Raw genomic sequence first — 12,128 nt, forward strand, 5'->3', positions numbered from 1 at the left:
CGCCTGCGGCACCAGTGACATTGGGGGCCAGACTGTGCTTTGTCGAGGGCTCAGCTTCCCTGGCCTCTTCTGGGGCCAGCGTGGTGACCAGAGAAAGGTCTCCCCTGGGCAAAATCGCTTCCAGTTGAAGACCACTAGGCCAAGGGGATACCTCAGGGTTCATTTTGCCGCATTCGTTTTACCGTTCGTACCCCTTTCTGTAGGGATCTTGATGTACCTGGTTCTCTGAGTCCTTTGACAGTAAGCTGACCACTCTGGAGACCGTGGCCCCGAAATGTTTGCCGTGTTTTTCCTAAAAACAAAAGTCCCCCTTTTACAGCGCCCTGCACATGAAACGTGGGTCCAGCCCTCTCTCCAAACCCACCTGCGTTCCGTTGTGCCAGTGGACGTGACCCTGCCCTTCATAGCTGTTCGCGGTGAATGTTGCCATCAGCTGTCCTGTCTCCGGAGCCTTCTTGAACCTGGAACATTTCCAGTTTCCGCCTTTTACGGCGTTCGCGTTTTCTGCGGGCCACAGTCCTGCCACTTCTTAGGGATTTGCAGGATGTTTCCCTTGTAGTTAGATTCAGGTTGTGCCTTCCAGCTGGAACATTCCATCAGCGACATGGTGTCCTTCTTGGGGTGACCCACCCCGGGACATTTGATTCTCTCTGCCCCGAAATGGGGTGTGACTTTAATCACCCGCCGAAGACTTGTCCTACTTTGCTTTGTAACCGATAAGCGACAGGGAAATTGTGCAAGGCTATGAGCACATCTGGTCCCTTATTTTAAGTTTTTTTTTTAATGTTTATTTTATTTTTGAGACAGACAGTGCAAGCAGGGAAGGGGCAGAAAGGGTGACACAGAATCCGAAGCAGGCTCCAGGCTCTGAGCTGTCAGCACAGAGCCCAACATGGGGCTCAAACCCACGGAGATCATGACCTGAGCTGAAGCCGGTCGCTTAACCGACTGAGCCACCCAGGCGCCCTTCCTGTTCCCTGTTTTAAAACGTCTCTCAGATGCAGATTTTCTGGAACCGTCTTGATTATGGTGGCTGATGCCCTCTCAGCTCTAGCACACCTCCCACAGAAGTACTAGGAGCTGCCTTCCAGCCGGAATGGTATTTATTCCAAGAGAAGACATCTCCGGGTCGTTCTGTGGGAAAACCTCCCTTCTCCCCCATCTGTCTGTTTCTGGGACTTATTATCTATATGCATGGGCTCATGGATTTTTTTTATTATAATTCTTTAGTGTCCTTAATTATTTTGATATTCAAATTGTCCCAGATTTGGCCAACAGAAGCCTTTTCAAGCTGGCTTCTGTGTCCTTGGGACATGCTCACATTTTTTTTTAGCATTTTTTATGTTTATTTTTAGAGACAGAGAAAGACAGAGCGTGAGCGGGGGAGGGGCAGAGAGAGAGGGGGAGGCACAGACTCTGAAGCAGACTCCAGGCTCCAAGCTGTCGGCACAGAGCCCGTTGCGGGGCTCGAACGCACGAACAGTGAGATCATGACCTGAGCTGAAGTTAGACACTCAACCAACTGAGCCACCCAGGTGCCCCAATAGTTCAACTTTTTATTTTTATTTTAATTTTATTTTATTTTATTTTATTTTATTTTATTTTATTTTATTTTATTTTATTTAAATGTTTATTTATTTTTGAGAGAGACAGAGAGAGAGTGAGCTGGGGAGGGGCAGAGAGAGAGAGACACAGAATGTGAAGAAGCTCCAGGCTCCGAGCCATCCGCACAGAGCTCGACGCGGGGCTAGAACCCACAAACCACGAGATCCTGACCTGAGCTGAAGTGGGACACTTAAATGAGCCACCCAGGTGCCCCCCCCTTTTTTTTTTTAGCATTTATGTTCTGGTGTAAGAAGAGTCAAGCTAATTTCATACACCCTCTGCTCCAGCCCCGGAGTCGGCCAATTTTCCAAGGAGCCCCTTTTTCCCAGGGGAGGAAATGACTGGAAACCAAACTCTGGGCCCTGCACAGCCTGCAGAGAAGCCGGGATGTTCTGGTTGCCTCGTCCTTGGGCTGTAACATCAAACCTGCTGAGGAGGGTGAGGGTTCGCCTGGCATTCCCCGCCTCCTCCCACTCAAGATCACGGGCGTTTGATCAAATACTGTCGTCTCCATGCGCTTGGATTAGTGATGTTCTCCTCTCTCCTTTCGATGTGGTTTTTTCTCGCTCATTTGAAAATGAGTTCGGCACATTTCTTTTTTCTAACTTGCTTTTTAAAACGCCACTCTATCGAAGTACAATTTACGTACCTAAAATTCACCCATTTGCGATGTAATTTCAGTAAATTTACTGACTGACGCAATCATCACCACCATTTAGGTTAGAATATCCGCCACCCACTCAGTTGGTTGAGCATCTGACTTCAGCTCAGGTCGTGATCTCACAGTCTGTGAGTTCAAGCCCTGCGTCGGGCTCCGTGCTGACGGCTTGGAGCCTGGAGCCTGCTTCGGATTCTATGTCTCCCTCTCTCTGACCCTCCCCCGTTCATGCTCTGTCTCTGTCTCAAGAATGAATAAACATTAAAAAAATTTCTAGAATATCCGCCACCCACTGAAAGACCCACTGTGCCCACTTAGAGTTAATCCCTGTTCCCACGTCCGGCCCCCACACCCCCTCATCTACTTCCTGGTGGTGGCCATGGATTTACCGCCTCTGGAGAACTTGTTTAAGTGGAATCGTATAAAGGGCGCCTGGGGGCTCAGTTGGTTAAGCGTCTGACCCTTGATTTCAGCCCAACTCATGATCTCACGGTTCATGAGTTGGAGCCCCAGTGTCAGCACAGAGCCTGCTTGGGACTGTCTTTCTCTCCCTCTCTCTGTGCCCCTCCTGCTCACTCATGCATTCTCTCTCTCTCAAAAGAAAAAATAAATAAATAAAAATAGACATTAAAAAAATAAATGGAAGTGTATAAAATGTAATCTTCGTTCACCCAAATTATAGCACATAAAAGTATTCCATTTTATTGTCTCTTTAAAATTTTTTTAGTGGGGGAGAACACAAGCAGGGGAGAGGCAGAGAGAGGGGGACAGAGGATCTGAAGTGGGTTCTGAGCTGACAGGCTGACGGCAGCGAGCCCGACGCGGGGCTCAAACTCACGGACTGCAAGATCATGACCTGAGTCAAAGTCGGACGCTCAACCGACTGGGCCACCGAGGTGCCCCCGTTCCATTTTGCTGTTAAAAAGTAAAAAGTATTCATTATGTGGATAAAACACATTTTGTTCATCCGTGCACGGTTGAGGGACATTTGTACCGTTTCCACCTTTTGGCGATTATACGTAACGTGGTTATGAATTGTGTGTTCACAGGCTCACACGTCTCCTGGAGGGAGACCTAGCAGTGGAATTGCTCAGGTGGTAACTTCCTTTTTATATTTATTTTCGAGAGAGAGAAAGAGAGAGCGAGAGAGAGAGCACGAGCAGGGCAGGGGCAGAAAGAGAGGGAGACACAGAACTTGAAGCAGGCTCCTGGCTCTGAGCTGTCAGCACAGAGCCTGACTTGGGGCTCAGTCCCACGAGCTATGAGATCATGACCTGAGCCGAAGTCGGACGCTCAACTGACGGAGCCCCCCAGACGCCCCTCAAGTGGTAACCTCACGTTTAAGTTTTTGAGGGATTGCCGGACTGTTTTCCAAAACGGATGTGCCATTTTATATTCCCACCCACAACCCGTGAGGATTTCTGTTTGTCCATACCCTTCTTAGTATTTCTTATCGTAGCCATTCGGGTAAGGGTGAAGGAGCATCTCGTTGAGGCTTTGATTTGCATCTCCCTGATGGCTCATGATGTTGAGCATCTTTTCTTGTGCCCGTTGATCGTTTGTGTATCTTTTTTTGAAGAAACGTCTGTTCAGCTCCTCCATCCTTTTCTACAAATGAGAATATTTGTCCTTTTATTTTTGAGTTGTAGGAGTTCTTCGTAGATTCTAGCCACAATCCCTTATCAGATACGTGATTTGCAAATATTTTCTCCCATCTGTGGGTTTCTTGTTGCTTTCTTTAGAATGTCCTTTAAAGCACAAAGCTTTGATTTCGATAATGTCCAGTGTATCTTTTCTCGTTGCCCACGCCTTTGGTGTTAGGTCTTAAAAAACACGGCCAAATCTGTTCGTGAAGATCTATCCCAATGTTTCCTTCTAAGAGCTTTGTTACATCTTGGTCTTTGATCCAGTTTGAGTTAATTTTTGTACCCGGTATAAGGGAGTGGTCCAACTTAATTCTTTTCATATTGTTCCAGCACACCATTTGTCCCCGAGGTGATTCTTTCCCCCATGAATACTTTCAGCACCCAAGACAAAAATCACTTGATGATGGATATAAGGCTTTGTTTTTTAGACTCTCATCCTATCCTATTGGTCTAAATGTTTTACCTTAAGCCAGTACCACACTGTTTTGAATGCTATTACTCTGTAGCAAGTTTTTTAAATTGAGAAGTCTAACACCCCCCCCCCAACTTTCTTCTTTCTCAAGATGACTTTGGCTATTCTAGGTCATTGGAACTTCCATATGAATTTTAGAATCAGCTTGTCAATTTGTACAAAGAATTCAGCTGGGCTTCTGGTGAGTATTGTGCTCAGTCCGTAGGTCAGGTTGGGGGAGTCCTGACAACACGGCAACATTGTCTGCCAATCCATGAACATGGGATGTCTTTGACTTATTTAGATCTTTTATTTCAGTAATATTTTGTGGTTTTCAGAGTACAAGTTTTGCATTTCTTCTGCTCAGTTTATTTCTGAGTATTTTTTTCTTTCTTTATTGTGGCAAAGTAGATCTAAAATAACATTTACGATTTTAGCCATTTTTAAGTGTCTAAGTCTGTGGCAGGAAGCACATTTACATTGTTGTGCTTTATTCTTTTTTGATACTTTTGTACATGAAACTTCTTTCTTGATTTCATTTTCTGATTGTTTATTGAAAGTATGTAGACCTACAATTGATTTTTGTGTACTAACATATCTTGCCATCTTGCTGAACTTGCTCCTTATTCATAATAAGTTTTGGTGGATTTCTTGGGATTTTCTATATATAGAATCATGTTATCTGTGAATAGAAATACTTTCACTTCTTTCTTTCCAAACCGGATGCATTTGTTTTTCTTGCCTAATTGTCCTGTATCGAACCTCCAACATAGTGAATAGACGTGGTGGGAACAGACATCTTTGTCTTGTTACAGATCTTAAGAGGAAAGCACTTAGTCTCTCACCACTAAGTACCATGTTAGTTCTGGTTTTTTACTATATGCCCTTTATCAGACTGAGGAAGTTCCTTTCTGTTCCTGGTATACTAAAGCCCTGTTTTATCATCACGGAAGAGTATTGAATTTTACCAAATGCTTTTTCTGTGTCTTTTCTTCGACCGATAATCATGTAGTTTTTGCCCTTTATTTTACTGATACGGTGCATTAGATTCATTGATGTTGAGATGTTAATCCAACCTTGCATTCCTGGAACAAATCCCACTTGGTCATAGTGTATAATCCTTTCTTTCTAGTGCTGGATTGTATTTGCTGGTATTTTGTTGAGCATTTTGCATCTATTTTGATAGGAGTTGCTGTTCGGCAGCTCTCCGTTCTTGCCACATTTTTTCCTGGTTTGGTAGCAGGGCAATGTCACCCTTGCAGAGTGTGTTGGGGGCGTTTCCTCCTCCCGTTCTACTCTCCTTTTTGGAAGAGTTTATAAAGAATTTTTATTCTTTAAGTTCTTGGTAGAATTTATCAGTGAAACCATCTGGGCCTTGTGGGCTTTTGTTTGTGGGTAGTGTCTTGATTACTAATTCAATCTCTTTATTTGTTATAGATGCGTTCGGATTTTCTACTTATTTCTGATCGGTTGTAGTAGTTTTTTCTTTTTACTTTCTAGGAATTTGTCCATTTTATCAAAGTTGTATAATTTATTGTTATGAAATTGTGTGTAGCATTCATTTAAATCTTTTTTATTTCTGCAAAGCCATTTCTAATTGTAGCAATCTGAGTTTTCTCTCCCTCATTAGCGTAGCCAGAGGTTTCCCAATTTTGTTGATCTTTCAAATAATGAATGTTTGGTTTCATTGACTCTATTATTTTTCTGTCCCCTATTTCATTAATTCCCACTATAATCTTTATTATTTAATTTCTTATTCTCGCTTTAGGGTTAGGTTTTTTTTCTTTTTTTCCTTCTAGTTTCCTCCAGTGGAGAGTTAGGTGAATGATGCGAGTTCTCTTTTCTTTTTTAATGTGGGCATCTACAGCCATAAATTTCCCTTTTAGCACTGTTGTAACTGTATCCCAGAAGTTCTGGTATTTCGTGGTTTCATTTTCATTCATCTCAAGGTATTTTCTAATTTTTCTTATGAATTCTTCTTTGATATATTGGTCAGTTAAGAGTATGTTGTTTAGGGGTGCTGGGTGGCTCAGTCGGTTGAGCGGCTGACTTCAGCTCAGGTCATGATCTCACGGCTTGTGGGTTCGAGCCCCACGTCGGGCTCTGGGCTGACACCTCAGAGCCTGGAGCCTGCTTCAGAATCTGTCTCTGTCTTTCTCTGCCCCTCCCCTGCTCACGCTCTGTCTCTCTCCCTTGAAAATAAATTAAAGAAAAAATTTTTTAAAGAGTACATTGTTTAAATGCCACATATTTCTACTTTTATTCCATGGTGTTAGAAAACAATCAGTATTATAATCCTTTAGAATGTATTGAAGTTTGTCTTCTGGGACAGCAATATGGTCCCTCTTGGAGAATGCTCCATGGGCACTTGAAAAGACCAAATATTCTTTGGTTGTTGTTCGTGTTCTGCAGTCATCCATTGGGGATAGCGGATTTATTGTTCATATCTTCTCTTTCCTTGTTGATATTCCCATTTTTTGTTCTATGCGTCATTGCAAGTGGCATACTGAAGTCTCAAACAGTTGTCACGCGGGCTGTTTCTGTGGCCACTGTGATTTCAGCGTAACACCCCCCGTATGTGTGGTTGCTGTTCACGTGATCTGTCTTTTTCCAACCCTTTGCTTTCAATCTGTTTGTGTACTTGAACCTCAAGTATGCCTGCTATAGACAGCGTCTCACTGGACTTCATTTTTTAATCCAGTCTGATTAGCTCTGCCCTTTTGATGGTTTGATCCACCCATGTTCAATGTTACTGATACAGTTGGATTGATGTCTGCCCCTTACTTTTTGTTTTCTATCTGCTGTATTTTTTTTTTGTTCCTCTCTTTCTCCTTTACTGCTTTCTTATGCATTTAGTGAATATTTTCTAATATAGTTTTTAAGATTTTTCTAAATAGTTCTTCACTGTTTCCTTAGTGGTTGTTCTTATATTCATCATCTACATCTTAACTTCAGATTTACGCTCACCTAAGCCTGGTTAGATACAGAAGTTGCCCCGATATTCCTTTATTCCGTTTTACCCATTTCTGTGATATTATCGTTAAATATATTTATGTCTATTTTTGTTACAAGCCCAAAGGTGTATATAGTCTTTGTCCTATTAACCTTCTTTTTTTTTTTTTTTTTTTTTTTTAATTTTTTTTTCAACGTTTATTTATTTTGGGACAGAGAGAGACAGAGCATGAACGGGGGAGGGGCAGAGAGAGAGGGAGACACAGAATCGGAAACAGGCTCCAGGCTCTGAGCCATCAGCCCAGAGCCCGACGCGGGGCTCGAACTCACGGACCGCGAGATCGTGACCTGGCTGAAGTCGGACGCTTAACCGACTGCGCCACCCAGGCGCCCCCCTATTAACCTTCTTAATGAACATTTTTGATCCTTTTCATTTCTTCCCGTGGATTCGAATTACCCACGGGTGGCCTTTCCTTAGCTCAATACAGCTTTGCAACAACCAACCTGCTTTGAGTTGGCATTGACAAATATATTACATTCTCTATGGTACAAGCCAACAATACAACTAAATACACGTTTTATACATTTGCTCTCTAAATTAGTTCTGAGAAATGGGAAGAAACACGCATTTATATTTTCCCATGTTATTACATAATTACCTTTATGGATACTTTTCATTTTCTTTAAATTTTTTTTTTCAACGTTTATTTATTTTTGGGACAGAGAGAGACAGAGCATGAACGGGGGAGGGGCAGAGACAGAGGGAGACACAGAATCGGAAACAGGCTCCAGGCTCTGAGCCATCAGCCCAGAGCCCGACGCGGGGCTCGAACTCACAGACCGCGAGATCGTGACCTGGCTGAAGTCGGACGCTTAACCGACTGCGCCACCCAGGCGCCCCATATACTTTTCATTTTCTATCTGCGAATTCGATTTCCTATGTGGAGTCACTCCCTGCCTGAAAAATGTCCTTCCACAGTTCTTGTAAACTGGATGACTAACAAGGAATTCTCTGTTTTTATCTATCTGGGAATGTCTGTATTCTGTTTTCCTTGTAAAAGATAATCTTTCTGGATGCAAGGTTCTTTTAATTTTTTTTTTCCTCTAGATATGTTACCTCACTGCTTTCTGGGCACCATTGTTTCTGATGAAAAGTCACCCGTTAATTTTTGTTGGAGCGCTCCCTTTTTCCTATTCCCGCTTTCACGATTTTTCTCCTTGTCTTTGGGTTTTGGCGCTTTGACTATGATGTCATCTTCAAATAGCGACAGTTTCCTTTGTTCTTTTTTTTTAAATTGTATTTCTTTTGGGGGGGGGGTTGCTTCCCTAACACCGTTGTGCATAACGCTGCTACAGCCACGATGATACAAGTCCCTGCTTTCAATTCTTTTGAGATTATACCCAGACGTGGAATTGCTGGATCATATGGTAATTCTAATTTTAATGTTTTGAGGAACCACTGTAGCATTTTCCGTAGAGGCTGCACCATTTCACATCCCTCCCAGCAGCACATAACAACTTCCCCACTTCCTCACGAACACTTGTCTTTCTCTGTTCATTAAAAAAAATATTATTCTTATAATAGCACCCCCCCCCCCCGTGGGTGTGAAGTGGTATCTTGTTGTGGTTTTGATTAGCATTTGCTTGATGACTCGTGATTTGACCATTTTCTCAAGTGCTTACTGACCATCTGTTTATTCTGCTGGGACAAATGTCTATTCAAGTCCTCTGCCCAGTTTTGAGTTTTTGTTTTGTTTTGGTTGTTGTTGAGTTGTAGGAGACCTTTATATATTCTGGATATTACACAGTTTTCTTTTTTTCCCCGATATGTATGTCTTTTATTGACTTTTCTTGTGTTATTGCAGTGGCTATAACTTCCAGTACTCTGTTGAATAAGAATGATGCGTGAACATCTTTGCCTTGTTCTTGATCTTAAGAGGAAATCAGTCTTTCACCGTTAAGTATAATGTTAGGTACAAGTTTTTTTTGTTTTGTTTTTTGGTAGACAGTATTTATCAAATTGAAGATGTTCCCTTTTCTATTTTTTCTGAGTATTTTTGTCATGAAAAGATGTTGGATTTTTGTCAAATGCTCTTTATGCATCAGCTGATATGACCACGTGGTTTTTATTATTTACCTATTGATATCGTACATTACATTGCACGATTTTGAATACTGAAACAACTTTGCATTCCTAGAACAGATCCCACTGGTCATGGCGGATATTGCTTTTCATATATTGCTGAATTCTGTTTGCTAACATTTTAAAGGGACTTTTCCATCTCTATTCATGAGGGATATTTGTTTGTACTTTCCTGCTTTGGTACTATCTTTGGTTTTGTTATCAGGGAAATTCTATATAAAATGAATTGAAAAGTAGTCCCTCCTAGTCTGTTTTTTGGAAGAAATTGTGTGGCATTATAATTAATTCTTTCTTAAAAATTTGGGCGAAATCTCCAGTGAAGCCATCCGTACCTGGGAATCCCTTCTTCTGAATTTTTAAATTAAAATTTTAATCTCCTGAAAAAAATTTAATCTCCTGAAGTTATAGGGCTATAAAAATGACCTATTTCCTACTGGGCAAGTTGTAATGGGTGCTTTTGCGGAATTGATCCATTTCATCTAAGTGGTCGTGTATATGTGTGTGGAGTTGTTCTGAAATATTCTCTTGATATCCTTCTGATGTCTTCAGTGTTTCTGAGGGAGTAGTTTTGTAGAGTTCTCTTAGAGTCGCCCTAGGTATTACAATATAAATATGTCATTTATCATATTCTGGTATCAGTGCTTTGCCTCTTTAAGTGAAGAGTTGAAACCTTACTTCCCGTTAGTTCCTGTTACCTTTTTGAAAATTGATTGAACAAATTGTATGTGCAGTATTGTGGAAGTGTAAGGTGTACAGCATTCCTATGATGTACTTATATGCTGTAATATGGTTGCTGATGTATCTAACACCGTGTGTAACTATAATATGACATTATGCTCATTATACTGTGTCTTAAATCTCTACAGCTTATTTACTATTCATTATAATTTTGTCCCTTAAACCGTCACTCTTATCCCTCCCTGAGCCCCCACCCCATTCCCTGGTAATCACCATGTTCCTGTCTTTTACAGATTTGGCTTTTTTTTTTTTTTTGATTCCACACGTAAGTGATATCATACAGTACTTGTCTTTGACTTATCTCAATTAGCATAATGTGCCCAAGGTCCATCCATGTCATTGCAAAATGGCAGGATATCTTTCCTTCCTCGTGGCTGAATAATATTCCACTCTGTATATGTATCTTTTTAATCCACTCATCCATTGATGGGCATTTGGGTTGTTTCCATATTTCGGCTACTGTGAATAATGCTGTGATACACATAGAAGTGTATATATCTCCTTGAAATCCTATTTTCATCTCCTTTGGATATATACTTAGGAGTGGAATTCTTGGATTGTATTATCTACTTTTAAATTTTTGAGGGAGCGCCTGGGTGGCGCAGTCGGTTAAGCGTCCGACTTCAGCCAGGTCACGATCTCGCGGTCCGTGGGTTCGAGCCCCACGTCGGGCTCTGGGCTGACGGCTCAGAGCCTGGAGCCTGTTTCCGATTCTGTGTCTCCCTCTGTCTCTGCCCCTCCCCCGTTCATGCTCTGTCTCTCTCTGTCCCAAAAATAAATAAACGTTGAAAAAAAAATTTAAATTTTTGAGGAACCCTCATACTGCTTTCCATGGTGGCTGGACCAATTTAAATCAGCACCAACAATGTATAAGGCTTCCTTTTTCATCACGTCCTTGTAAGTACCTGTTGTCTCTTCTTGATGATAGCCATTCGAACAGGTGTGAGGTGATGGCTCATCTTGGTTTTGATTTTGCATTTCCCTGATGATTAGCAATGCTGAGCATCTTTTCATGTGTCTGCTCGTCAGTTTTCTTAAAAGTAGGCTCCACACCCAGCGTGGAGCCCACCACGGGGCTTGGACTCACAACCCTGAGATCAAGACCTGAGCTGAGATCAAGAGTCAGATGCTTAACTGACTGGGCCACCCAGGTGCCCCTGCTGGTCATTTTTATGTCCTCTTTAAAGAAATGTCTAATTTAGTTCAGTCTGTTTTTTAGTCAAATTGCTTGGGGTTTTATTTTATTGAGTTCACTGGGTTCTTTGTATATTTTGGCATCATGTCTCCCAAATTATTGCCACAACCAATATGGGTGATCTTCTTCCCTAGGTTTTCTCCTTGGAGCTTTTTGTTATCAGGTCTACTGTTTAAGTCTTGGATCCATTTCAAGTTAATTTGTGTGAGTGGCGTGAGATAGGGATCTAGTTTCATTGTTCTACACGCGTTTCTCCAGTTTTCCCAACACCATTTGCTAAAGAGATTGCCCTTTACCCATTGAGTACTCTTGGCTCCCTTGTTCAATATTAGTTGACCATATATGCTGGCATTTAATTCTGGGCTCTCTGTTCTGTTCCATTGGTCGATGCGTCTATTTTTGTGCCAGTACCATACAGCTTTTATTACTATGGCTTTGAACTCGTTCAAACTAGTTATAGTTTTAATCACACATACACACACACACGGTGATGTTATAAACTAGTTTATAGTGATACCTCCAGCTTTGTTCTTTTTTCTCAGGATCGCTTTGGCTACTGGGGGTCTTTGTGATTCCACACCAATTTTAGGAGTGTTTCTTCTATTTTTGTGAATAATGTCTTTGGTATTTTGATGGGGATTGTGCTTAATATGTGGATGGCTTGGAGTAGGATGGCCATTTTAACAGTATTAAGTCTTCTGATCCTGAACATAGGATGTCTTCCCATTTGTTTGTGTGTT

General features: G+C 41.8%; 1 protein-coding gene across 9 annotated transcripts in view; it reads left to right on the forward strand.

Moving 5' to 3' along the window:
• KCNQ1 (potassium voltage-gated channel subfamily Q member 1) overlaps nt 1-12,128 on the forward strand; it is a 320,333-nt gene that overhangs the window by 103,403 nt on the left and 204,802 nt on the right. The gene's annotated exons all lie outside the window — the stretch shown is intronic.

Source organism: Puma concolor, chromosome D1 (genome assembly GCF_028749965.1).
Source record: "Puma concolor isolate L17-30 chromosome D1, mPumCon1.1.hap2, whole genome shotgun sequence".
Taxonomy (NCBI): domain Eukaryota; kingdom Metazoa; phylum Chordata; class Mammalia; order Carnivora; family Felidae; genus Puma; species Puma concolor.